The following is an 18,656-nucleotide window of genomic DNA, read 5'->3' as shown; positions in this document are numbered from 1 at the left end:
GTTCAGTGTTAGAAATTGCTGAAATTCATAAAGAAAGGAAATTGAAATGATCTGTATGGGATTCTTAGAGTGTTTAAGCTCCCAAGTCAAATTCTTGTAAAGGAGCTAAAAATGAAAACTTCTTAGCAGGGTTCTTAAAATCAGAGAAAATGTAAGCTTAACTGTAGAGGGGATGTAAACATTTCACCATAACTATGTCACAGATTTTCCCTGGGGGTAGCCTACTTAACTGTGAAGTTTCTTAGCACTTTGCTGACCCAATCCTGTAGGTTTCTCCTTACTTTCTAGTAACACATATTGTCTGAAAGCGTTTGAAAGTGTCCCCTGCCAGATTTGTTTCTGTAGTGTAGTGGTTATCACGTTCGCCTTACACGCGAAAGGTACTCGGTTCGAAACCGAGCAGAAACAACTGTTGTTTTATGAATTTAAAACTACACCTGCATTTCTTGCAAAGGTAGCACACGTTGAGTTGTTTTTGTTTTTTTAAACCATGTTTCCAAAGAAAGAGTACTGTCAGAGAGGTGAGAAAACCACGAACAGGTCAATTTTCTGTAGTGTAGTGGTTATCACGTTTGCCTAACACGCAAAAGGTCCCTGGTTCGAAACCAGGCAGGAACATGTTTTGTGTAGAGTTCTTTTTGTCATGCATGCTGAAAATCATTTAAAAAAAACACCTACTCACTTCACGAAAATCCCATCATTGCATCATGAAATCACTGTGCTGTTCACATCATTTGTTCAGTGTTAGAAATTGCTGAAATTCATAAAGAAAGGAAATTGAAATGATCTGTATGGGATTCTTAGAGTGTTTAAGCTCCCAAGTCAAATTCTTGTAAAGGAGCTAAAAATGAAAACTTCTTAGCAGGGTTCTTAAAATCAGAGAAAATGTAAGCTTAACTGTAGAGGGGATGTAAACATTTCACCATAACTATGTCACAGATTTTCCCTGGGGGTAGCCTACTCAACTGTGAAGTTTCTTAGCACTTTGCTGACCCAATCCTGTAGTTTTCTCCTTACTTTCTAGTAACACATATCGTCTGAAAGCGTTTGAAAGTGTCCTCTGCCAGATTTGTTTCTGTAGTGTAGTGGTTATCACGTTTGCCTCACACGCGAAAGGTCCTCGGTTCGAAACCGAGCAGAAACAACAGTTGCTTTATGAATTTAAAACTACACCTGCATTTCTTGCAAAGGTAGCACATGTTGAGTTGTTTTTGTTTTTTTAAACCATGTTTCAAAAGAAAGAGTACTGTCAGAGAGGTGAGAAACCTGCAGCTAGGTCAAGTTTCTGTAGTGTAGTGGTTATCACGTTTGCCTAACACGCAAAAGGTCCCTGGTTCGAAACCAGGCAGGAACATGTTTTGTGTAGAGTTCTTTTTGTCATGCATGCTGAAAATCATTTAAAAAAAACACCTACTCACTTCACGAAAATCCCATCATTGCACCATGAAATCACTGTGCTGTTCACATCATTTGTTCAGTGTTAGAAATTGCTGAAATTCATAAAGAAAGGAAATTGAAATGATCTGTATGGGATTCTTAGAGTGTTTAAGCTCCCAAGTCAAATTCTTGTAAAGGAGCTAAAAATGAAAACTTCTTAGCAGGGTTCTTAAAATCAGAGAAAATGTAAGCTTAACTGTAGAGGGGATGTAAACATTTCACCATAACTATGTCACAGATTTTCCCTGGGGGTAGCCTACTTAACTGTGAAGTTTCTTAGCACTTTGCTGACCCAATCCTGTAGTTTTCTCCTTACTTTCTAGTAACACATATTGTCTGAAAGCGTTTGAAAGTGTCCCCTGCCAGATTTGTTTCTGTAGTGTAGTGGTTATCACGTTCGCCTTACACGCGAAAGGTCCTCGGTTCGAAACCGAGCAGAAACAACTATTGTTTTATGAATTTAAAACTACACCTGCATTTCTTGCAAAGGTAGCACACGTTGAGTTGTTTTTGTTTTTTTAAACCATGTTTCCAAAGAAAGAGTACTGTCAGAGAGGTGAGAAAACTGCAGCCAGGTCAAGTTTCTGTAGTGTAGTGGTTATCACGATTGCCTAACACGCAAAAGGTCCCTGATTTGAAACCAGGCAGGAACATGTTTTGTGGAGAGTTCTTTTTGTCATGCATGCTGAAAATCATTTTAAAAAAACACCTACTCACTTCATGAAAATCCCATCATTGCACCATGAAATCACTGTGCTGTTCACATCATTTGTTCAGTGTTAGAAATTGCTGAAATTCATAAAGAAAGGAAATTGAAAGGATCTGTATGGGATTCTTAGAGTGTTTAAGCTCCCAAGTCAAATTCTTGTAAAGGAGCTAAAAATGAAAACTTCTTAGCAGGGTTCTTAAAATCCGAGAAAATTTAAGCTTAACTGTAGAGGGGATGTAAACATTTCACCATAACTATGTCACAGATTTTCCCTGGGGGTAGCCTACTCAACTGTGAAGTTTCTTAGCACTTTGCTGACCCAATCCTGTAGTTTTCTCCTTACTTTCTAGTAACACATATTGTCTGAAAGCGTTTGAAAGTGTTTTCTTCCAGATTTGTTTCTGTAGTGTAGTGGTTATCACGTTCGCCTCACACGCGAAAGGTCCTCGGTTCGAAACCGAGCAGAAACAACTATTGTTTTATGAATTTAAAACTACACCTGCATTTCTTGCAAAGGTAGCACACGTTGAGTTGTTTTTGTTTTTTTAAACCATGTTTCCAAAGAAAGAGTACTGTCAGAGAGGTGAGAAAACCACGAACAGGTCAAGTTTCTGTAGTGTAGTGGTTATCACGTTTGCCTAACACGCAAAAGGTCCCTGGTTCGAAACCAGGCAGGAACATGTTTTGTGTAGAGTTCTTTTTGTCATGCATGCTGAAAATCATTTAAAAAAAACACCTACTCACTTCACGAAAATCCCATCATTGCACCATGAAATCACTGTGCTGTTCACATCATTTGTTCAGTGTTAGAAATTGCTGAAATTCATAAAGAAAGGAAATTGAAAGGATCTGTATGGGATTCTTAGAGTGTTTAAGCTCCCAAGTCAAATTCTTGTAAAGGAGCTAAAAATGAAAACTTCTTAGCAGGGTTCTTAAAATCAGAGAAAATTTAAGCTTAACTGTAGAGGGGATGTAAACATTTCACCATAACTATGTCACAGATTTTCCCTGGGGGTAGCCTACTCAACTGTGAAATTTCTTAGCACTTTGCTGACCCAATCCTGTAGTTTTCTCCTTACTTTCTAGTAACACATAGTGTCTGAAAGCGTTTGAAAGTGTCTTCTTCCAGATTTGTTTCTGTAGTGTAGTGGTTATCACGTTCGCCTCACACGCGAAAGGTCCTCGGTTCGAAACCGAGCAGAAACAACTATTGTTTTATGAATTTAAAACTACACCTGCATTTCTTGCAAAGGTAGCACACGTTGAGTTGTTTTTGTTTTTTTAAACCATGTTTCCAAAGAAAGAGTACTGTCAGAGAGGTGAGAAAACTGCAGCTAGGTCAAGTTTCTGTAGTGTAGTGGTTATCACGTTTGCCTAACACGCAAAAGGTCCCTGGTTCGAAACCAGGCAAGAACGTGTTTTGTATAGAGTTCTTTTTGTCATGCATGCTGAAAATCATTAAAAAAAAACACCTACTCACTTCACGAAAATCCCATCATTGCACCATGAAATCACTGTGCTGTTCACATCATTTGTTCAGTGTTAGAAATTGCTGAAATTCATAAAGAAAGGAAATTGAAAGGATCTGTATGGGATTCTTAGAGTGTTTAAGCTCCCAAGTCAAATTCTTGTAAAGGAGCTAAAAATGAAAACTTCTTAGCAGGGTTCTTAAAATCAGAGAAAATGTAAGCTTAACTGTAGAGGGGATGTAAACATTTCACCATAACTATGTCACAGATTTTCCCTGGGGGTAGCCTACTCAACTGTGAAGTTTCTTAGCACTTTGCTGACCCAATCCTGTAGTTTTCTCCTTACTTTCTAGTAACACATATTGTCTGAAAGCGTTTGAAAGTGTCTCCCGCCAGATTTGTTTCTGTAGTGTAGTGGTTATCACGTTCGCCTTACACGCTAAAGGTCCTCGGTTCGAAACCGAGCAGAAACAACTATAGTTTTATGAATTTAAAACTACACCTGCATTTCTTGCAAAGGTAGCACACGTTGAGTTGTTTTTGTTTTTTTAAACCATGTTTCCAAAGAAAGAGTACTGTCAGAGAGGTGAGAAAACTGCAGCTAGGTCAAGTTTCTGTAGTGTAGTGGTTATCACGTTTGCCTAACACGCAAAAGGTCCCTGGTTCGAAACCAGGCAAGAACGTGTTTTGTGTAGAGTTCTTTTTGTCATGCATGCTGAAAATCATTAAAAAAAAACACCTACTCACTTCACGAAAATCCCATCATTGCACCATGAAATCACTGTGCTGTTCACATCATTTGTTCAGTGTTAGAAATTGCTGAAATTCATAAAGAAAGGAAATTGAAAGGATCTGTATGGGATTCTTAGAGTGTTTAAGCTCCCAAGTCAAATTCTTGTAAAGGAGCTAAAAATGAAAACTTCTTAGCAGGGTTCTTAAAATCAGAGAAAATGTAAGCTTAACTGTAGAGGGGATGTAAACATTTCACCAGAACTATGTCACATATTTTCCCTGGGGGTAGCCTACTCAACTGTGAAGTTTCTTAGCACTTTGCTGACTCAATCCTGTAGTTTTCTACTTACTTTCTAGTAACACATATTGTCTGAAAGCGTTTGAAAGTGTTTTCTGCCAGATTTGTTTCTGTAGTGTAGTGGTTATCACGTTCGCCTCACACGCGAAAGGTCCTCGGTTCGAAACCGAGCAGAAACAACTATTGTTTTATGAATTTAAAACTACACCTGCATTTCTTGCAAAGGTAGCACACGTTGAGTTGTTTTTGTTTTTTTAAACCATGTTTCCAAAGAAACAGTACTGTCAGAGAGGTGAGAAAACCACGGCCAGGTCAAGTTTCTGTAGTGTAGTGGTTATCACGATTGCCTAATACGCAAAAGGTCCCTGATTTGAAACCAGGCAGGAACATGTTTTGTGGAGAGTTCTTTTTGTCATGCATGCTGAAAATCATTTAAAAAAAACACCTACTCACTTCACGAAAATCCCATCATTGCACCATGAAATCACTGTGCTGTTCACATCATTTGTTCAGTGTTAGAAATTGCTGAAATTCATAAAGAAAGGAAATTGAAAGGATCTGTATGGGATTCTTAGAGTGTTTAAGCTCCCAAGTCAAATTCTTGTAAAGGAGCTAAAAATGAAAACTTCTTAGCAGGGTTCTTAAAATCAGAGAAAATTTAAGCTTAACTGTAGAGGGGATGTAAACATTTCACCATAACTATGTCACAGATTTTCCCTGGGGGTAGCCTACTCAACTGTGAAATTTCTTAGCACTTTGCTGACCCAATCCTGTAGTTTTCTCCTTACTTTCTAGTAACACATAGTGTCTGAAAGCGTTTGAAAGTGTCCTCTGCCAGATTTGTTTCTGTAGTGTAGTGGTTATCACGTTCGCCTTACACGCGAAAGGTCCTCGGTTCGAAACCGAGCAGAAACAACTATTGTTTTATGAATTTAAAACTACACCTGCATTTCTTGCAAAGGTAGCACACGTTGAGTTGTTTTTGTTTTTTTAAACCATGTTTCCAAAGAAACAGTACTGTCAGAGAGGTGAGAAAACCACGGCCAGGTCAAGTTTCTGTAGTGTAGTGGTTATCACGATTGCCTAACACGCAAAAGGTCCCTGATTTGAAACCAGGCAGGAGCATGTTTTGTGGAGAGTTCTTTTTGTCATGCATGCTGAAAATCATTTAAAAAAAACACCTACTCACTTCACGAAAATCCCATCATTGCACCATGAAATCACTGTGCTGTTCACATCATTTGTTCAGTGTTAGAAATTGCTGAAATTCATAAAGAAAGGAAATTGAAAGGATCTGTATGGGATTCTTAGAGTGTTTAAGCTCCCAAGTCAAATTCTTGTAAAGGAGCTAAAAATGAAAACTTCTTAGCAGGGTTCTTAAAATCAGAGAAAATTTAAGCTTAACTGTAGAGGGGATGTAAACATTTCACCATAACTATGTCACAGATTTTCCCTGGGGGTAGCCTACTCAACTGTGAAGTTTCTTAGCACTTTGCTGACCCAATCCTGTAGTTTTCTCCTTACTTTCTAGTAACACATATTGTCTGAAAGCGTTTGAAAGTGTTTTCTTCCAGATTTGTTTCTGTAGTGTAGTGGTTATCACGTTCGCCTCACACGCGAAAGGTCCTCGGTTCGAAACCGAGCAGAAACAACAATTGTTTTATGAATTTAAAACTACACCTGCATTTCTTGCAAAGGTAGCACACGTTGAGTTGTTTTTGTTTTTTTAAACCATGTTTCCAAAGAAAGAGTACTGTCAGAGAGGTGAGAAAACCACGAACAGGTCAAGTTTCTGTAGTGTAGTGGTTATCACGTTTGCCTAACACGCAAAAGGTCCCTGGTTTGAAACCAGGCAGGAACATGTTTTGTGTAGAGTTCTTTTTGTCATGCATGCTGAAAATCATTTAAAAAAAACACCTACTCACTTCACGAAAATCCCATCATTGCACCATGAAATCACTGTGCTGTTCACATCATTTGTTCAGTGTTAGAAATTGCTGAAATTCATAAAGAAAGGAAATTGAAATGATCTGTATGGGATTCTTAGAGTGTTTAAGCTCCCAAGTCAAATTCTTGTAAAGGAGCTAAAAATGAAAACTTCTTAGCAGGGTTCTTAAAATCAGAGAAAATGTAAGCTTAACTGTAGAGGGGATGTAAACATTTCACCATAACTATGTCACAGATTTTCCCTGGGGGTAGCCTACTCAACTGTGAAGTTTCTTAGCACTTTGCTGACCCAATCCTGTAGTTTTCTCCTTACTTTCTAGTAACACATATTGTCTGAAAGCGTTTGAAAGTGTCCCTAGCTAGATTTGTTTCTGTAGTGTAGTGGTTATCACGTTCGCCTTACACGCGAAAGGTCCTCGGTTCGAAACCGAGCAGAAACAACTATTGTTTTATGAATTTAAAACTACACCTGCATTTCTTGCAAAGGTAGCACACGTTGAGTTGTTTTTGTTTTTTAAACCATGTTTCCAAAGAAACAGTACTGTCAGAGAGGTGAGAAAACTGCAGCCAGGTCAAGTTTCTGTAGTGTAGTGGTTATCACGATTGCCTAACACGCAAAAGGTCCCTGATTTGAAACCAGGCAGGAACATGTTTTGTGTAGAGTTCTTTTTGTCATGCATGCTGAAAATCATTTAAAAAAAACACCTACTCACTTCACGAAAATCCCATCATTGCACCATGAAATCACTGTGCTGTTCACATCATTTGTTCAGTGTTAGAAATTGCTGAAATTTATAAAGAAAGGAAATTGAAAGGATCTGTATGGGATTCTTAGAGTGTTTAAGCTCCCAAGTCAAATTCTTGTAAAGGAGCTAAAAATGAAAACTTCTTGGCAGGGTTCTTAAAATCAGAGAAAATTTAAGCATAACTGTAGAGGGGATGTAAACATTTCACCAGAACTATGTCACATATTTTCCCTGGGGGTAGCCTACTCAACTGTGAAGTTTCTTAGCACTTTGCTGACTCAATCCTGTAGTTTTCTACTTACTTTCTAGTAACACATATTGTCTGAAAGCGTTTGAAAGTGTTTTCTGCCAGATTTGTTTCTGTAGTGTAGTGGTTATCTCGTTCGCCTCACACGCGAAAGGTCCTCGGTTCGAAACCGAGCAGAAACAACTATTGTTTTATGAATTTAAAACTACACCTGCATTTCTTGCAAAGGTAGCACACGTTGAGTTGTTTTTGTTTTTTTAAACCATGTTTCCAAAGAAAGAGTACTGTCAGAGAGGTGAGAAAACTGCAGCTAGGTCAAGTTTCTGTAGTGTAGTGGTTATCACGTTTGCCTAACACGCAAAATGTCCCTGGTTCGAAACCAGGCAAGAACGTGTTTTGTGTAGAGTTCTTTTTGTCATGCATGCTGAAAATCATTAAAAAAAAACACCTACTCACTTCACGAAAATCCCATCATTGCACCATGAAATCACTGTGCTGTTCACATCATTTGTTCAGTGTTAGAAATTGCTGAAATTCATAAAGAAAGGAAATTGAAATGATCTGTATGGGATTCTTAGAGTGTTTAAGCTCCCAAGTCAAATTCTTGTAAAGGAGCTAAAAATGAAAACTTCTTAGCAGGGTTCTTAAAATCAGAGAAAATGTAAGCTTAACTGTAGAGGGGATGTAAACATTTCACCATAACTATGTCACAGATTTTCCCTGGGGGTAGCCTACTCAACTGTGAAGTTTCTTAGCACTTTGCTGACCCAATCCTGTAGTTTTCTCCTTACTTTCTAGTAACACATATTGTCTGAAAGCGTTTGAAAGTGTCCCCAGCTAGATTTGTTTCTGTAGTGTAGTGGTTATCACGTTCACCTTACGCGCGAAAGGTCCTCGGTTCGAAACCGAGCAGAAACAACTATTGTTTTATGAATTTAAAACTACACCTGCATTTCTTGCAAAGGTAGCACACGTTGAGTTGTTTTTGTTTTTTAAACCATGTTTCCAAAGAAACAGTACTGTTAGAGAGGTGAGAAAACTGCAGCCAGGTCAAGTTTCTGTAGTGTAGTGGTTATCACGATTGCCTAACACGCAAAAGGTCCCTGATTTGAAACCAGGCAGGATCATGTTTTGTGTAGAGTTCTTTTTGTCATGCATGCTGAAAATCATTTAAAAAAAACACCTACTCACTTCACGAAAATCCCATCATTGCACCATGAAATCACTGTGCTGTTCACATCATTTGTTCAGTGTTAGAAATTGCTGAAATTCATAAAGAAAGGAAATTGAAAGGATCTGTATGGGATTCTTAGAGTGTTTAAGCTCCCAAGTCAAATTCTTGTAAAGGAGCTAAAAATGAAAACTTCTTAGCAGGGTTCTTAAAATCAGAGAAAATGTAAGCTTAACTGTAGAGGGGATGTAAACATTTCACCATAACTATGTCACAGATTTTCCCTGGGGGTAGCCTACTTAACTGTGAAGTTTCTTAGCACTTTGCTGACCCAATCCTGTAGTTTTCTCCTTACTTTCTAGTAACACATATTGTCTGAAAGCGTTTGAAAGTGTCCCCTGCCAGATTTGTTTCTGTAGTGTAGTGGTTATCACGTTCGCCTTACACGCGAAAGGTCCTCGGTTCGAAACCGAGCAGAAACAACTATTGTTTTATGAATTTAAAACTACACCTGCATTTCTTGCAAAGGTAGCACACGTTGAGTTGTTTTTGTTTTTTTAAACCATGTTTCCAAAGAAAGAGTACTGTCAGAGAGGTGAGAAAACTGCAGCCAGGTCAAGTTTCTGTAGTGTAGTGGTTATCACGATTGCCTAACATGCAAAAGGTCCCTGATTTGAAACCAGGCAGGAACATGTTTTGTGGAGAGTTCTTTTTGTCATGCATGCTGAAAATCATTTAAAAAAAACACCTACTCACTTCACGAAAATCCCATCATTGCACCATGAAATCACTGTGCTGTTCACATCATTTGTTCAGTGTTAGAAATTGCTGAAATTCATAAAGAAAGGAAATTGAAATGATCTGTATGGGATTCTTAGAGTGTTTAAGCTCCCAAGTCAAATTCTTGTAAAGGAGCTAAAAATGAAAACTTCTTAGCAGGGTTCTTAAAATCAGAGAAAATGTAAGCTTAACTGTAGAGGGGATGTAAACATTTCACCATAACTATGTCACAGATTTTCCCTGGGGGTAGCCTACTCAACTGTGAAGTTTCTTAGCACTTTGCTGACCCAATCCTGTAGTTTTCTCCTTACTTTCTAGTAACACATATTGTCTGAAAGCGTTTGAAAGTGTTTTCTTCCGGATTTGTTTCTGTAGTGTAGTGGTTATCACGTTCGCCTCACACGCGAAAGGTCCTCGGTTCGAAACCGAGCAGAAACAACTATTGTTTTATGAATTTAAAACTACACCTGCATTTCTTGCAAAGGTAGCACACGTTGAGTTGTTTTTGTTTTTTTAAACCATGTTTCCAAAGAAAGAGTACTGTCAGAGAGGTGAGAAAACCACGAACAGGTCAAGTTTCTGTAGTGTAGTGGTTATCATGTTTGCCTAACACGCAAAAGGTCCCTGGTTCGAAACCAGGCAGGAACATGTTTTGTGTAGAGTTCTTTTTGTCATGCATGCTGAAAATCATTTAAAAAAAACACCTACTCACTTCACGAAAATCCCATCATTGCACCATGAAATCACTGTGCTGTTCACATCATTTGTTCAGTGTTAGAAATTGCTGAAATTCATAAAGAAAGGAAATTGAAAGGATCTGTATGGGATTCTTAGAGTGTTTAAGCTCCCAAGTCAAATTCTTGTAAAGGAGCTAAAAATGAAAACTTCTTGGCAGGGTTCTTAAAATCAGAGAAAATTTAAGCTTAACTGTAGAGGGGATGTAAACATTTCACCATAACTATGTCACAGATTTTCCCTGGGGGTAGAATACTCAACTGTGAAGTTTCTTAGCACTTTGCTGACCCAATCCTGTAGTTTTCTCCTTACTTTCTAGTAACACATAGTGTCTGAAAGCGTTTGAAAGTGTCTTCTTCCAGATTTGTTTCTGTAGTGTAGTGGTTATCACGTTCGCCTCACACGCGAAAAGTCCTCGGTTCGAAACCGAGCAGAAACAACTATTGTTTTATGAATTTAAAACTACACCTGCATTTCTTGCAAAGGTAGCACACGTTGAGTTGTTTTTGTTTTTTTAAACCATGTTTCCAAAGAAAGAGTACTGTCAGAGAGGTGAGAAAACTGCAGCCAGGTCAAGTTTCTGTAGTGTAGTGGTTATCACGATTGCCTAATACGCAAAAGGTCCCTGATTTGAAACCAGGCAGGAGCATGTTTTGTGGAGAGTTCTTTTTGTCATGCATGCTGAAAATCATTTAAAAAAAACACCTACTCACTTCACGAAAATCCCATCATTGCACCATGAAATCACTGTGCTGTTCACATCATTTGTTCAGTGTTAGAAATTGCTGAAATTCATAAAGAAAGGAAATTGAAAGGATCTGTATGGGATTCTTAGAGTGTTTAAGCTCCCAAGTCAAATTCTTGTAAAGGAGCTAAAAATGAAAACTTCTTAGCAGGGTTCTTAAAATCAGAGAAAATTTAAGCTTAACTGTAGAGGGGATGTAAACATTTCACCATAACTATGTCACAGATTTTCCCTGGGGGTAGCCTACTCAACTGTGAAGTTTCTTAGCACTTTGCTGACCCAATCCTGTAGTTTTCTCCTTACTTTCTAGTAACACATATTGTCTGAAAGCGTTTGAAAGTGTTTTCTGCCAGATTTGTTTCTGTAGTGTAGTGGTTATCACGTTCTCCTCACACGCGAAAGGTCCTCGTTTCAAAACCGAGCAGAAACAACTATTGTTTTATGAATTTAAAACTACACCTGCATTTCTTGCAAAGGTAGCACACGTTGAGTTGTTTTTGTTTTTTTAAACCATGTTTCCAAAGAAGGAGTACTGTCAGAGAGGTGAGAAAACTGCAGCCAGGTCAAGTTTCTGTAGTGTAGTGGTTATCACGTTTGCCTAACACGCAAAAGGTCCCTGGTTCGAAACCAGGCAGGAACATGTTTTGTGTAGAGTTCTTTTTGTCATGCATGCTGAAAATCATTTTAAAAAAACACCTACTCACTTCACGAAAATCCCATCATTGCACCATGAAATCACTGTGCTTTTCACATCATTTGTTCAGTGTTAGAAATTGCTGAAATTCATAAAGAAAGGAAATTGAAAGGATCTGTATGGGATTCTTAGAGTGTTTAAGCTCCCAAGTCAAATTCTTGTAAAGGAGCTAAAAATGAAAACTTCTTGGCAGGGTTCTTAAAATCAGAGAAAATTTAAGCTTAACTGTAGAGGGGATGTAAACATTTCACCATAACTATGTCACAGATTTTCCCTGGGGGTAGAATACTCAACTGTGAAGTTTCTTAGCACTTTGCTGACCCAATCCTGTAGTTTTCTCCTTACTTTCTAGTAACACATAGTGTCTGAAAGCGTTTGAAAGTGTCTTCTTCCAGATTTGTTTCTGTAGTGTAGTGGTTATCACGTTCGCCTCACACGCGAAAGGTCCTCGGTTCGAAACCGAGCAGAAACAACTATTGTTTTATGAATTTAAAACTACACCTGCATTTCTTGCAAAGGTAGCACACGTTGAGTTGTTTTTGTTTTTTTAAACCATGTTTCCAAAGAAAGAGTACTGTCAGAGAGGTGAGAAAACCACGAACAGGTCAAGTTTCTGTAGTGTAGTGGTTATCAGGTTTGCCTAACACGCAAAAGGTCCCTGGTTCGAAACCAGGCAGGAACATGTTTTGTGTAGAGTTCTTTTTGTCATGCATGCTGAAAATCATTTAAAAAAAACACCTACTCACTTCACGAAAATCCCATCATTGCACCATGAAATCACTGTGCTTTTCACATCATTTGTTCAGTGTTAGAAATTGCTGAAATTCATAAAGAAAGGAAATTGAAAGGATCTGTATGGGATTCTTAGAGTGTTTAAGCTCCCAAGTCAAATTCTTGTAAAGGAGCTAAAAATGAAAACTTCTTGGCAGGGTTCTTAAAATCAGAGAAAATGTAAGCTTAACTGTAGAGGGGATGTAAACATTTCACCATAACTATGTCACAGATTTTCCCTGGGGGTAGCCTACTTAACTGTGAAGTTTCTTAGCACTTTGCTGACCCAATCCTGTAGTTTTCTCCTTACTTTCTAGTAACACATATTGTCTGAAAGCGTTTGAAAGTGTCCCCTGCCAGATTTGTTTCTGTAGTGTAGTGGTTATCACGTTCGCCTTACACGCGAAAGGTCCTCGGTTCGAAACCGAGCAGAAACAACTATTGTTTTATGAATTTAAAACTACACCTGCATTTCTTGCAAAGGTAGCACACGTTGAGTTGTTTTTGTTTTTTTAAACCATGTTTCCAAAGAAAGAGTACTGTCAGAGAGGTGAGAAAACCACGAACAGGTCAAGTTTCTGTAGTGTAGTGGTTATCACGTTTGCCTAACACGCAAAAGGTCCCTGGTTCGAAACCAGGCAGGAACATGTTTTGTGTAGAGTTCTTTTTGTCATGCATGCTGAAAATCATTTAAAAAAAACACCTACTCACTTCACGAAAATCCCATCATTGCACCATGAAATCACTGTGCTGTTCACATCATTTGTTCAGTGTTAGAAATTGCTGAAATTCATAAAGAAAGGAAATTGAAATGATCTGTATGGGATTCTTAGAGTGTTTAAGCTCCCAAGTCAAATTCTTGTAAAGGAGCTAAAAATGAAAACTTCTTAGCAGGGTTCTTAAAATCAGAGAAAATGTAAGCTTAACTGTAGAGGGGATGTAAACATTTCACCATAACTATGTCACAGATTTTCCCTGGGGGTAGCCTACTCAACTGTGAAATTTCTTAGCACTTTGCTGACCCAATCCTGTAGTTTTCTCCTTACTTTCTAGTAACACATATTGTCTGAAAGCGTTTGAAAGTGTCCCCTGCCAATTTTGTTTCTGTAGTGTAGTGGTTATCACGTTCGCCTTACACGCGAAAGGTCCTCGGTTCGAAACCGAGCAGAAACAACTATTGTTTTATGAATTTAAAACTACACCTGCATTTCTTGCAAAGGTAGCACACGTTGAGTTGTTTTTGTTTTTTTAAACCATGTTTCCAAAGAAAGAGTACTGTCAGAGAGGTGAGAAAACTGCAGCCAGGTCAAGTTTCTGTAGTGTAGTGGTTATCACGTTTGCCTAACACGCAAAAGGTCCCTGGTTCGAAACCAGGCAGGAACATGTTTTGTGTAGAGTTCTTTTTGTCATGCATGCTGAAAATCATTTAAAAAAAACACCTACTCACTTCACGAAAATCCCATCATTGCACCATGAAATCACTGTGCTGTTCACATCATTTGTTCAGTGTTAGAAATTGCTGAAATTCATAAAGAAAGGAAATTGAAATGATCTGTATGGGATTCTTAGAGTGTTTAAGCTCCCAAGTCATATTCTTGTAAAGGAGCTAAAAATGAAAACTTCTTAGCAGGGTTCTTAAAATCAGAGAAAATGTAAGCTTAACTGTAGAGGGGATGTAAACATTTCACCATAACTATGTCACAGATTTTCCCTGGGGGTAGCCTACTCAACTGTGAAGTTTCTTAGCACTTTGCTGACCCAATCCTGTAGTTTTCTCCTTACTTTCTAGTAACACATATCGTCTGAAAGCGTTTGAAAGTGTCCTCTGCCAGATTTGTTTCTGTAGTGTAGTGGTTATCACATTCGCCTCACACGCGAAAGGTCCTCGGTTCGAAACCGAGCAGAAACAACAGTTGCTTTATGAATTTAAAACTACACCTGCATTTCTTGCAAAGGTAGCACATGTTGAGTTGTTTTTGTTTTTTTAAACCATGTTTCAAAAGAAAGAGTACTGTCAGAGAGGTGAGAAACTTGCAGCTAGGTCAAGTTTCTGTAGTGTAGTGGTTATCACGTTTGCCTAACACGCAAAAGGTCCCTGGTTCGAAACCAGGCAGGAACATGTTTTGTGTAGAGTTCTTTTTGTCATGCATGCTGAAAATCATTTAAAAAAAACACCTACTCACTTCACGAAAATCCCATCATTGCACCATGAAATCACTGTGCTGTTCACATCATTTGTTCAGTGTTAGAAATTGCTGAAATTCATAAAGAAAGGAAATTGAAATGATCTGTATGGGATTCTTAGAGTGTTTAAGCTCCCAAGTCAAATTCTTGTAAAGGAGCTAAAAATGAAAACTTCTTAGCAGGGTTCTTAAAATCAGAGAAAATGTAAGCTTAACTGTAGAGGGGATGTAAACATTTCACCATAACTATGTCACAGATTTTCCCTGGGGGTAGCCTACTTAACTGTGAAGTTTCTTAGCACTTTGCTGACCCAATCCTGTAGTTTTCTCCTTACTTTCTAGTAACACATATTGTCTGAAAGCGTTTGAAAGTGTCCCCTGCCAATTTTGTTTCTGTAGTGTAGTGGTTATCACGTTCGCCTTACACGCGAAAGGTCCTCGGTTCGAAACCGAGCAGAAACAACTATTGTTTTATGAATTTAAAACTACACCTGCATTTCTTGCAAAGGTAGCACACGTTGAGTTGTTTTTGTTTTTTTAAACCATGTTTCCAAAGAAAGAGTACTGTCAGAGAGGTGAGAAAACTGCAGCCAGGTCAAGTTTCTGTAGTGTAGTGGTTATCACGATTGCCTAACACGCAAAAGGTCCCTGATTTGAAACCTGGCAGGAGCATGTTTTGTGGAGAGTTCTTTTTGTCATGCATGCTGAAAATCATTTAAAAAAAACACCTACTCACTTCACGAAAATCCCATCATTGCACCATGAAATCACTGTGCTGTTCAAATCATTTGTTCAGTGTTAGAAATTGCTGAAATTCATAAAGAAAGGAAATTGAAAGGATCTGTATGGGATTCTTAGAGTGTTTAAGCTCCCAAGTCAAATTCTTGTAAAGGAGCTAAAAATGAAAACTTCTTAGCAGGGTTCTTAAAATCAGAGAAAATTTAAGCTTAACTGTAGAGGGGATGTAAACATTTCACCATAACTATGTCACAGATTTTCCCTGGGGGTAGCCTACTCAACTGTGAAGTTTCTTAGCACTTTGCTGACCCAATCCTGTAGTTTTCTCCTTACTTTCTAGTAACACATATTGTCTGAAAGCTTTTGAAAGTGTTTTCTGCCAGATTTGTTTCTGTAGTGTAGTGGTTATCACGTTCGCCTTACACGCGAAAGGTCCTCGGTTCGAAACCGAGCAGAAACAACTATTGTTTTATGAATTTAAAACTACACCTGCATTTCTTGCAAAGGTAGCACACGTTGAGTTGTTTTTGTTTTTTTAAACCATGTTTCCAAAGAAAGAGTACTGTCAGAGAGGTGAGAAAACTGCAGCCAGGTCAAGTTTCTGTAGTGTAGTGGTTATCACGATTGCCTAACATGCAAAAGGTCCCTGATTTGAAACCAGGCAGGAACATGTTTTGTGGAGAGTTCTTTTTGTCATGCATGCTGAAAATCATTTAAAAAAAACACCTACTCACTTCACGAAAATCCCATCATTGCACCATGAAATCACTGTGCTGTTCACATCATTTGTTCAGTGTTAGAAATTGCTGAAATTCATAAAGAAAGGAAATTGAAAGGATCTGTATGGGATTCTTAGAGTGTTTAAGCTCCCAAGTCAAATTCTTGTAAAGGAGCTAAAAATGAAAACTTCTTGGCAGGGTTCTTAAAATCAGAGAAAATTTAAGCTTAACTGTAGAGGGGATGTAAACATTTCACCATAACTATGTCACAGATTTTCCCTGGGGGTAGAATACTCAACTGTGAAGTTTCTTAGCACTTTGCTGACCCAATCCTGTAGTTTTCTCCTTACTTTCTAGTAACACATAGTGTCTGAAAGCGTTTGAAAGTGTCTTCTTCCAGATTTGTTTCTGTAGTGTAGTGGTTATCACGTTCGCCTCACACGCGAAAGGTCCTCGGTTCGAAACCGAGCAGAAACAACTATTGTTTTATGAATTTAAAACTACACCTGCATTTCTTGCAAAGGTAGCACACGTTGAGTTGTTTTTGTTTTTTTAAACCATGTTTCCAAAGAAAGAGTACTGTCAGAGAGGTGAGAAAACCACGAACAGGTCAAGTTTCTGTAGTGTAGTGGTTATCAGGTTTGCCTAACACGCAAAAGGTCCCTGGTTCGAAACCAGGCAGGAACATGTTTTGTGTAGAGTTCTTTTTGTCATGCATGCTGAAAATCATTTAAAAAAAACACCTACTCACTTCACGAAAATCCCATCATTGCACCATGAAATCACTGTGCTGTTCACATCATTTGTTCAGTGTTAGAAATTGCTGAAATTCATAAAGAAAGGAAATTGAAATGATCTGTATGGGATTCTTAGAGTGTTTAAGCTCCCAAGTCAAATTCTTGTAAAGGAGCTAAAAATGAAAACTTCTTAGCAGGGTTCTTAAAATCAGAGAAAATGTAAGCTTAACTGTAGAGGGGATGTAAACATTTCACCATAACTATGTCACAGATTTTCCCTGGGGGTAGCCTACTTAACTGTGAAGTTTCTTAGCACTTTGCTGACCCAATCCTGTAGTTTTCTCCTTACTTTCTAGTAACACATATTGTCTGAAAGCGTTTGAAAGTGTCCCCTGCCAATTTTGTTTCTGTAGTGTAGTGGTTATCACGTTCGCCTTACACGCGAAAGGTCCTCGGTTCGAAACCGAGCAGAAACAACTATTGTTTTATGAATTTAAAACTACACCTGCATTTCTTGCAAAGGTAGCACACGTTGAGTTGTTTTTGTTTTTTTAAACCATGTTTCCAAAGAAAGAGTACTGTCAGAGAGGTGAGAAAACTGCAGCCAGGTCAAGTTTCTGTAGTGTAGTGGTTATCACGATTGCCTAACATGCAAAAGGTCCCTGATTTGAAACCAGGCAGGAACATGTTTTGTGGAGAGTTCTTTTTGTCATGCATGCTGAAAATCATTTAAAAAAACACCTACTCACTTCACGAAAATCCCATCATTGCACCATGAAATCACTGTGCTGTTCACATCATTTGTTCAGTGTTAGAAATTGCTGAAATTCATAAAGAAAGGAAATTGAAAGGATCTGTATGGGATTCTTAGAGTGTTTAAGCTCCCAAGTCAAATTCTTGTAAAGGAGCTAAAAATGAAAACTTCTTAGCAGGGTTCTTAAAATCAGAGAAAATGTAAGCTTAACTGTAGAGGGGATGTAAACATTTCACCATAACTATGTCACAGATTTTCCCTGGGGGTAGCCTACTTAACTGTGAAGTTTCTTAGCACTTTGCTGACCCAATCCTGTAGTTTTCTCCTTACTTTCTAGTAACACATATTGTCTGAAAGCGTTTGAAAGTGTCCCCTGTCAGATTTGTTTCTGTAGTGTAGTGGTTATCACGTTCGCCTTACACGCGAAAGGTCCTCGGTTCGAAACCGAGCAGAAACAACTATTGTTTTATGAATTTAAAACTACACCTGCATTTCTTGCAAAGGTAGCACATGTTGAGTTGTTTTTGTTTTTTTAAACCATGTTTCCAAAGAAAGAGTACTGTCAGAGAGGTGAGAAAACTGCAGCCAGGTCAAGTTTCTGTAGTGTAGTGGTTATCACGATTGCCTAACACGCAAAAGGTCCCTGATTTGAAACCAGGCAGGAGCATGTTTTGTGGAGAGTTCTTTTTGTCATGCATGCTGAAAATCATTTAAAAAAAACACCTACTCACTTCACGAAAATCCCATCATTGCACCATGAAATCACTGTGCTGTTCAAATCATTTGTTCAGTGTTAGAAATTGCTGAAATTCATAAAGAAAGGAAATTGAAAGGATCTGTATGGGATTCTTAGAGTGTTTAAGCTCCCAAGTCAAATTCTTGTAAAGGAGCTAAAAATGAAAACTTCTTAGCAGGGTTCTTAAAATCAGAGAAAATTTAAGCTTAACTGTAGAGGGGATGTAAACATTTCACCATAACTATGTCACAGATTTTCCCTGGGGGTAGCCTACTCAACTGTGAAGTTTCTTAGCACTTTGCTGACCC

The 18,656-nt window shown here is 38.3% G+C and overlaps 39 non-coding genes across 39 annotated transcripts; all 39 read left to right on the top strand.

Annotated features, from left to right (window-relative positions):
- The first annotated feature begins 335 nt into the window (after nt 1-335).
- Nucleotides 336-408, top strand: TRNAV-UAC (transfer RNA valine (anticodon UAC)). Its single transcript has one exon. It is a non-coding gene; the product is annotated as a tRNA-Val (tRNA).
- A 137-nt stretch (nt 409-545) lies between these two features.
- TRNAV-AAC (transfer RNA valine (anticodon AAC)) lies at nt 546-618 on the top strand. Its single transcript has one exon. It is a non-coding gene; the product is annotated as a tRNA-Val (tRNA).
- Nucleotides 619-1,071: 453 nt separating this feature from the next.
- On the top strand, nt 1,072-1,144 carry TRNAV-CAC (transfer RNA valine (anticodon CAC)). Its single transcript has one exon. It is a non-coding gene; the product is annotated as a tRNA-Val (tRNA).
- A 137-nt stretch (nt 1,145-1,281) lies between these two features.
- TRNAV-AAC (transfer RNA valine (anticodon AAC)) lies at nt 1,282-1,354 on the top strand. The gene has a single exon. It is a non-coding gene; the product is annotated as a tRNA-Val (tRNA).
- A 453-nt stretch (nt 1,355-1,807) lies between these two features.
- Nucleotides 1,808-1,880, top strand: TRNAV-UAC (transfer RNA valine (anticodon UAC)). Its single transcript has one exon. It is a non-coding gene; the product is annotated as a tRNA-Val (tRNA).
- A 663-nt stretch (nt 1,881-2,543) lies between these two features.
- On the top strand, nt 2,544-2,616 carry TRNAV-CAC (transfer RNA valine (anticodon CAC)). Its single transcript has one exon. It is a non-coding gene; the product is annotated as a tRNA-Val (tRNA).
- Nucleotides 2,617-2,753: 137 nt separating this feature from the next.
- Nucleotides 2,754-2,826, top strand: TRNAV-AAC (transfer RNA valine (anticodon AAC)). Its single transcript has one exon. It is a non-coding gene; the product is annotated as a tRNA-Val (tRNA).
- A 453-nt stretch (nt 2,827-3,279) lies between these two features.
- On the top strand, nt 3,280-3,352 carry TRNAV-CAC (transfer RNA valine (anticodon CAC)). The gene has a single exon. It is a non-coding gene; the product is annotated as a tRNA-Val (tRNA).
- Nucleotides 3,353-3,489: 137 nt separating this feature from the next.
- Nucleotides 3,490-3,562, top strand: TRNAV-AAC (transfer RNA valine (anticodon AAC)). The gene has a single exon. It is a non-coding gene; the product is annotated as a tRNA-Val (tRNA).
- A 453-nt stretch (nt 3,563-4,015) lies between these two features.
- TRNAV-UAC (transfer RNA valine (anticodon UAC)) lies at nt 4,016-4,088 on the top strand. The gene has a single exon. It is a non-coding gene; the product is annotated as a tRNA-Val (tRNA).
- A 137-nt stretch (nt 4,089-4,225) lies between these two features.
- TRNAV-AAC (transfer RNA valine (anticodon AAC)) lies at nt 4,226-4,298 on the top strand. Its single transcript has one exon. It is a non-coding gene; the product is annotated as a tRNA-Val (tRNA).
- A 453-nt stretch (nt 4,299-4,751) lies between these two features.
- Nucleotides 4,752-4,824, top strand: TRNAV-CAC (transfer RNA valine (anticodon CAC)). Its single transcript has one exon. It is a non-coding gene; the product is annotated as a tRNA-Val (tRNA).
- A 663-nt stretch (nt 4,825-5,487) lies between these two features.
- On the top strand, nt 5,488-5,560 carry TRNAV-UAC (transfer RNA valine (anticodon UAC)). Its single transcript has one exon. It is a non-coding gene; the product is annotated as a tRNA-Val (tRNA).
- A 663-nt stretch (nt 5,561-6,223) lies between these two features.
- TRNAV-CAC (transfer RNA valine (anticodon CAC)) lies at nt 6,224-6,296 on the top strand. The gene has a single exon. It is a non-coding gene; the product is annotated as a tRNA-Val (tRNA).
- A 137-nt stretch (nt 6,297-6,433) lies between these two features.
- TRNAV-AAC (transfer RNA valine (anticodon AAC)) lies at nt 6,434-6,506 on the top strand. The gene has a single exon. It is a non-coding gene; the product is annotated as a tRNA-Val (tRNA).
- Nucleotides 6,507-6,959: 453 nt separating this feature from the next.
- Nucleotides 6,960-7,032, top strand: TRNAV-UAC (transfer RNA valine (anticodon UAC)). The gene has a single exon. It is a non-coding gene; the product is annotated as a tRNA-Val (tRNA).
- A 662-nt stretch (nt 7,033-7,694) lies between these two features.
- On the top strand, nt 7,695-7,767 carry TRNAV-CAC (transfer RNA valine (anticodon CAC)). Its single transcript has one exon. It is a non-coding gene; the product is annotated as a tRNA-Val (tRNA).
- Nucleotides 7,768-7,904: 137 nt separating this feature from the next.
- Nucleotides 7,905-7,977, top strand: TRNAV-AAC (transfer RNA valine (anticodon AAC)). Its single transcript has one exon. It is a non-coding gene; the product is annotated as a tRNA-Val (tRNA).
- Nucleotides 7,978-8,430: 453 nt separating this feature from the next.
- TRNAV-UAC (transfer RNA valine (anticodon UAC)) lies at nt 8,431-8,503 on the top strand. The gene has a single exon. It is a non-coding gene; the product is annotated as a tRNA-Val (tRNA).
- A 662-nt stretch (nt 8,504-9,165) lies between these two features.
- On the top strand, nt 9,166-9,238 carry TRNAV-UAC (transfer RNA valine (anticodon UAC)). The gene has a single exon. It is a non-coding gene; the product is annotated as a tRNA-Val (tRNA).
- Nucleotides 9,239-9,901: 663 nt separating this feature from the next.
- Nucleotides 9,902-9,974, top strand: TRNAV-CAC (transfer RNA valine (anticodon CAC)). The gene has a single exon. It is a non-coding gene; the product is annotated as a tRNA-Val (tRNA).
- A 137-nt stretch (nt 9,975-10,111) lies between these two features.
- TRNAV-AAC (transfer RNA valine (anticodon AAC)) lies at nt 10,112-10,184 on the top strand. Its single transcript has one exon. It is a non-coding gene; the product is annotated as a tRNA-Val (tRNA).
- Nucleotides 10,185-10,637: 453 nt separating this feature from the next.
- On the top strand, nt 10,638-10,710 carry TRNAV-CAC (transfer RNA valine (anticodon CAC)). Its single transcript has one exon. It is a non-coding gene; the product is annotated as a tRNA-Val (tRNA).
- Nucleotides 10,711-11,373: 663 nt separating this feature from the next.
- Nucleotides 11,374-11,446, top strand: TRNAV-CAC (transfer RNA valine (anticodon CAC)). The gene has a single exon. It is a non-coding gene; the product is annotated as a tRNA-Val (tRNA).
- A 137-nt stretch (nt 11,447-11,583) lies between these two features.
- Nucleotides 11,584-11,656, top strand: TRNAV-AAC (transfer RNA valine (anticodon AAC)). The gene has a single exon. It is a non-coding gene; the product is annotated as a tRNA-Val (tRNA).
- A 453-nt stretch (nt 11,657-12,109) lies between these two features.
- On the top strand, nt 12,110-12,182 carry TRNAV-CAC (transfer RNA valine (anticodon CAC)). The gene has a single exon. It is a non-coding gene; the product is annotated as a tRNA-Val (tRNA).
- Nucleotides 12,183-12,319: 137 nt separating this feature from the next.
- TRNAV-AAC (transfer RNA valine (anticodon AAC)) lies at nt 12,320-12,392 on the top strand. Its single transcript has one exon. It is a non-coding gene; the product is annotated as a tRNA-Val (tRNA).
- Nucleotides 12,393-12,845: 453 nt separating this feature from the next.
- Nucleotides 12,846-12,918, top strand: TRNAV-UAC (transfer RNA valine (anticodon UAC)). Its single transcript has one exon. It is a non-coding gene; the product is annotated as a tRNA-Val (tRNA).
- Nucleotides 12,919-13,055: 137 nt separating this feature from the next.
- On the top strand, nt 13,056-13,128 carry TRNAV-AAC (transfer RNA valine (anticodon AAC)). The gene has a single exon. It is a non-coding gene; the product is annotated as a tRNA-Val (tRNA).
- Nucleotides 13,129-13,581: 453 nt separating this feature from the next.
- On the top strand, nt 13,582-13,654 carry TRNAV-UAC (transfer RNA valine (anticodon UAC)). The gene has a single exon. It is a non-coding gene; the product is annotated as a tRNA-Val (tRNA).
- Nucleotides 13,655-13,791: 137 nt separating this feature from the next.
- Nucleotides 13,792-13,864, top strand: TRNAV-AAC (transfer RNA valine (anticodon AAC)). The gene has a single exon. It is a non-coding gene; the product is annotated as a tRNA-Val (tRNA).
- A 453-nt stretch (nt 13,865-14,317) lies between these two features.
- Nucleotides 14,318-14,390, top strand: TRNAV-CAC (transfer RNA valine (anticodon CAC)). Its single transcript has one exon. It is a non-coding gene; the product is annotated as a tRNA-Val (tRNA).
- A 137-nt stretch (nt 14,391-14,527) lies between these two features.
- TRNAV-AAC (transfer RNA valine (anticodon AAC)) lies at nt 14,528-14,600 on the top strand. The gene has a single exon. It is a non-coding gene; the product is annotated as a tRNA-Val (tRNA).
- Nucleotides 14,601-15,053: 453 nt separating this feature from the next.
- Nucleotides 15,054-15,126, top strand: TRNAV-UAC (transfer RNA valine (anticodon UAC)). The gene has a single exon. It is a non-coding gene; the product is annotated as a tRNA-Val (tRNA).
- Nucleotides 15,127-15,789: 663 nt separating this feature from the next.
- On the top strand, nt 15,790-15,862 carry TRNAV-UAC (transfer RNA valine (anticodon UAC)). Its single transcript has one exon. It is a non-coding gene; the product is annotated as a tRNA-Val (tRNA).
- Nucleotides 15,863-16,525: 663 nt separating this feature from the next.
- Nucleotides 16,526-16,598, top strand: TRNAV-CAC (transfer RNA valine (anticodon CAC)). Its single transcript has one exon. It is a non-coding gene; the product is annotated as a tRNA-Val (tRNA).
- A 137-nt stretch (nt 16,599-16,735) lies between these two features.
- On the top strand, nt 16,736-16,808 carry TRNAV-AAC (transfer RNA valine (anticodon AAC)). Its single transcript has one exon. It is a non-coding gene; the product is annotated as a tRNA-Val (tRNA).
- A 453-nt stretch (nt 16,809-17,261) lies between these two features.
- TRNAV-UAC (transfer RNA valine (anticodon UAC)) lies at nt 17,262-17,334 on the top strand. The gene has a single exon. It is a non-coding gene; the product is annotated as a tRNA-Val (tRNA).
- Nucleotides 17,335-17,996: 662 nt separating this feature from the next.
- TRNAV-UAC (transfer RNA valine (anticodon UAC)) lies at nt 17,997-18,069 on the top strand. The gene has a single exon. It is a non-coding gene; the product is annotated as a tRNA-Val (tRNA).
- Nucleotides 18,070-18,656: the final 587 nt, after the last annotated feature.

The sequence above is a fragment of the Spea bombifrons genome, chromosome 4 (assembly GCF_027358695.1).
Source record: "Spea bombifrons isolate aSpeBom1 chromosome 4, aSpeBom1.2.pri, whole genome shotgun sequence".
Taxonomy (NCBI): domain Eukaryota; kingdom Metazoa; phylum Chordata; class Amphibia; order Anura; family Pelobatidae; genus Spea; species Spea bombifrons.
The sequence above is the reverse complement of the archived record's forward strand: the minus strand, read 5'-3'. Positions and strand labels throughout refer to the sequence as shown.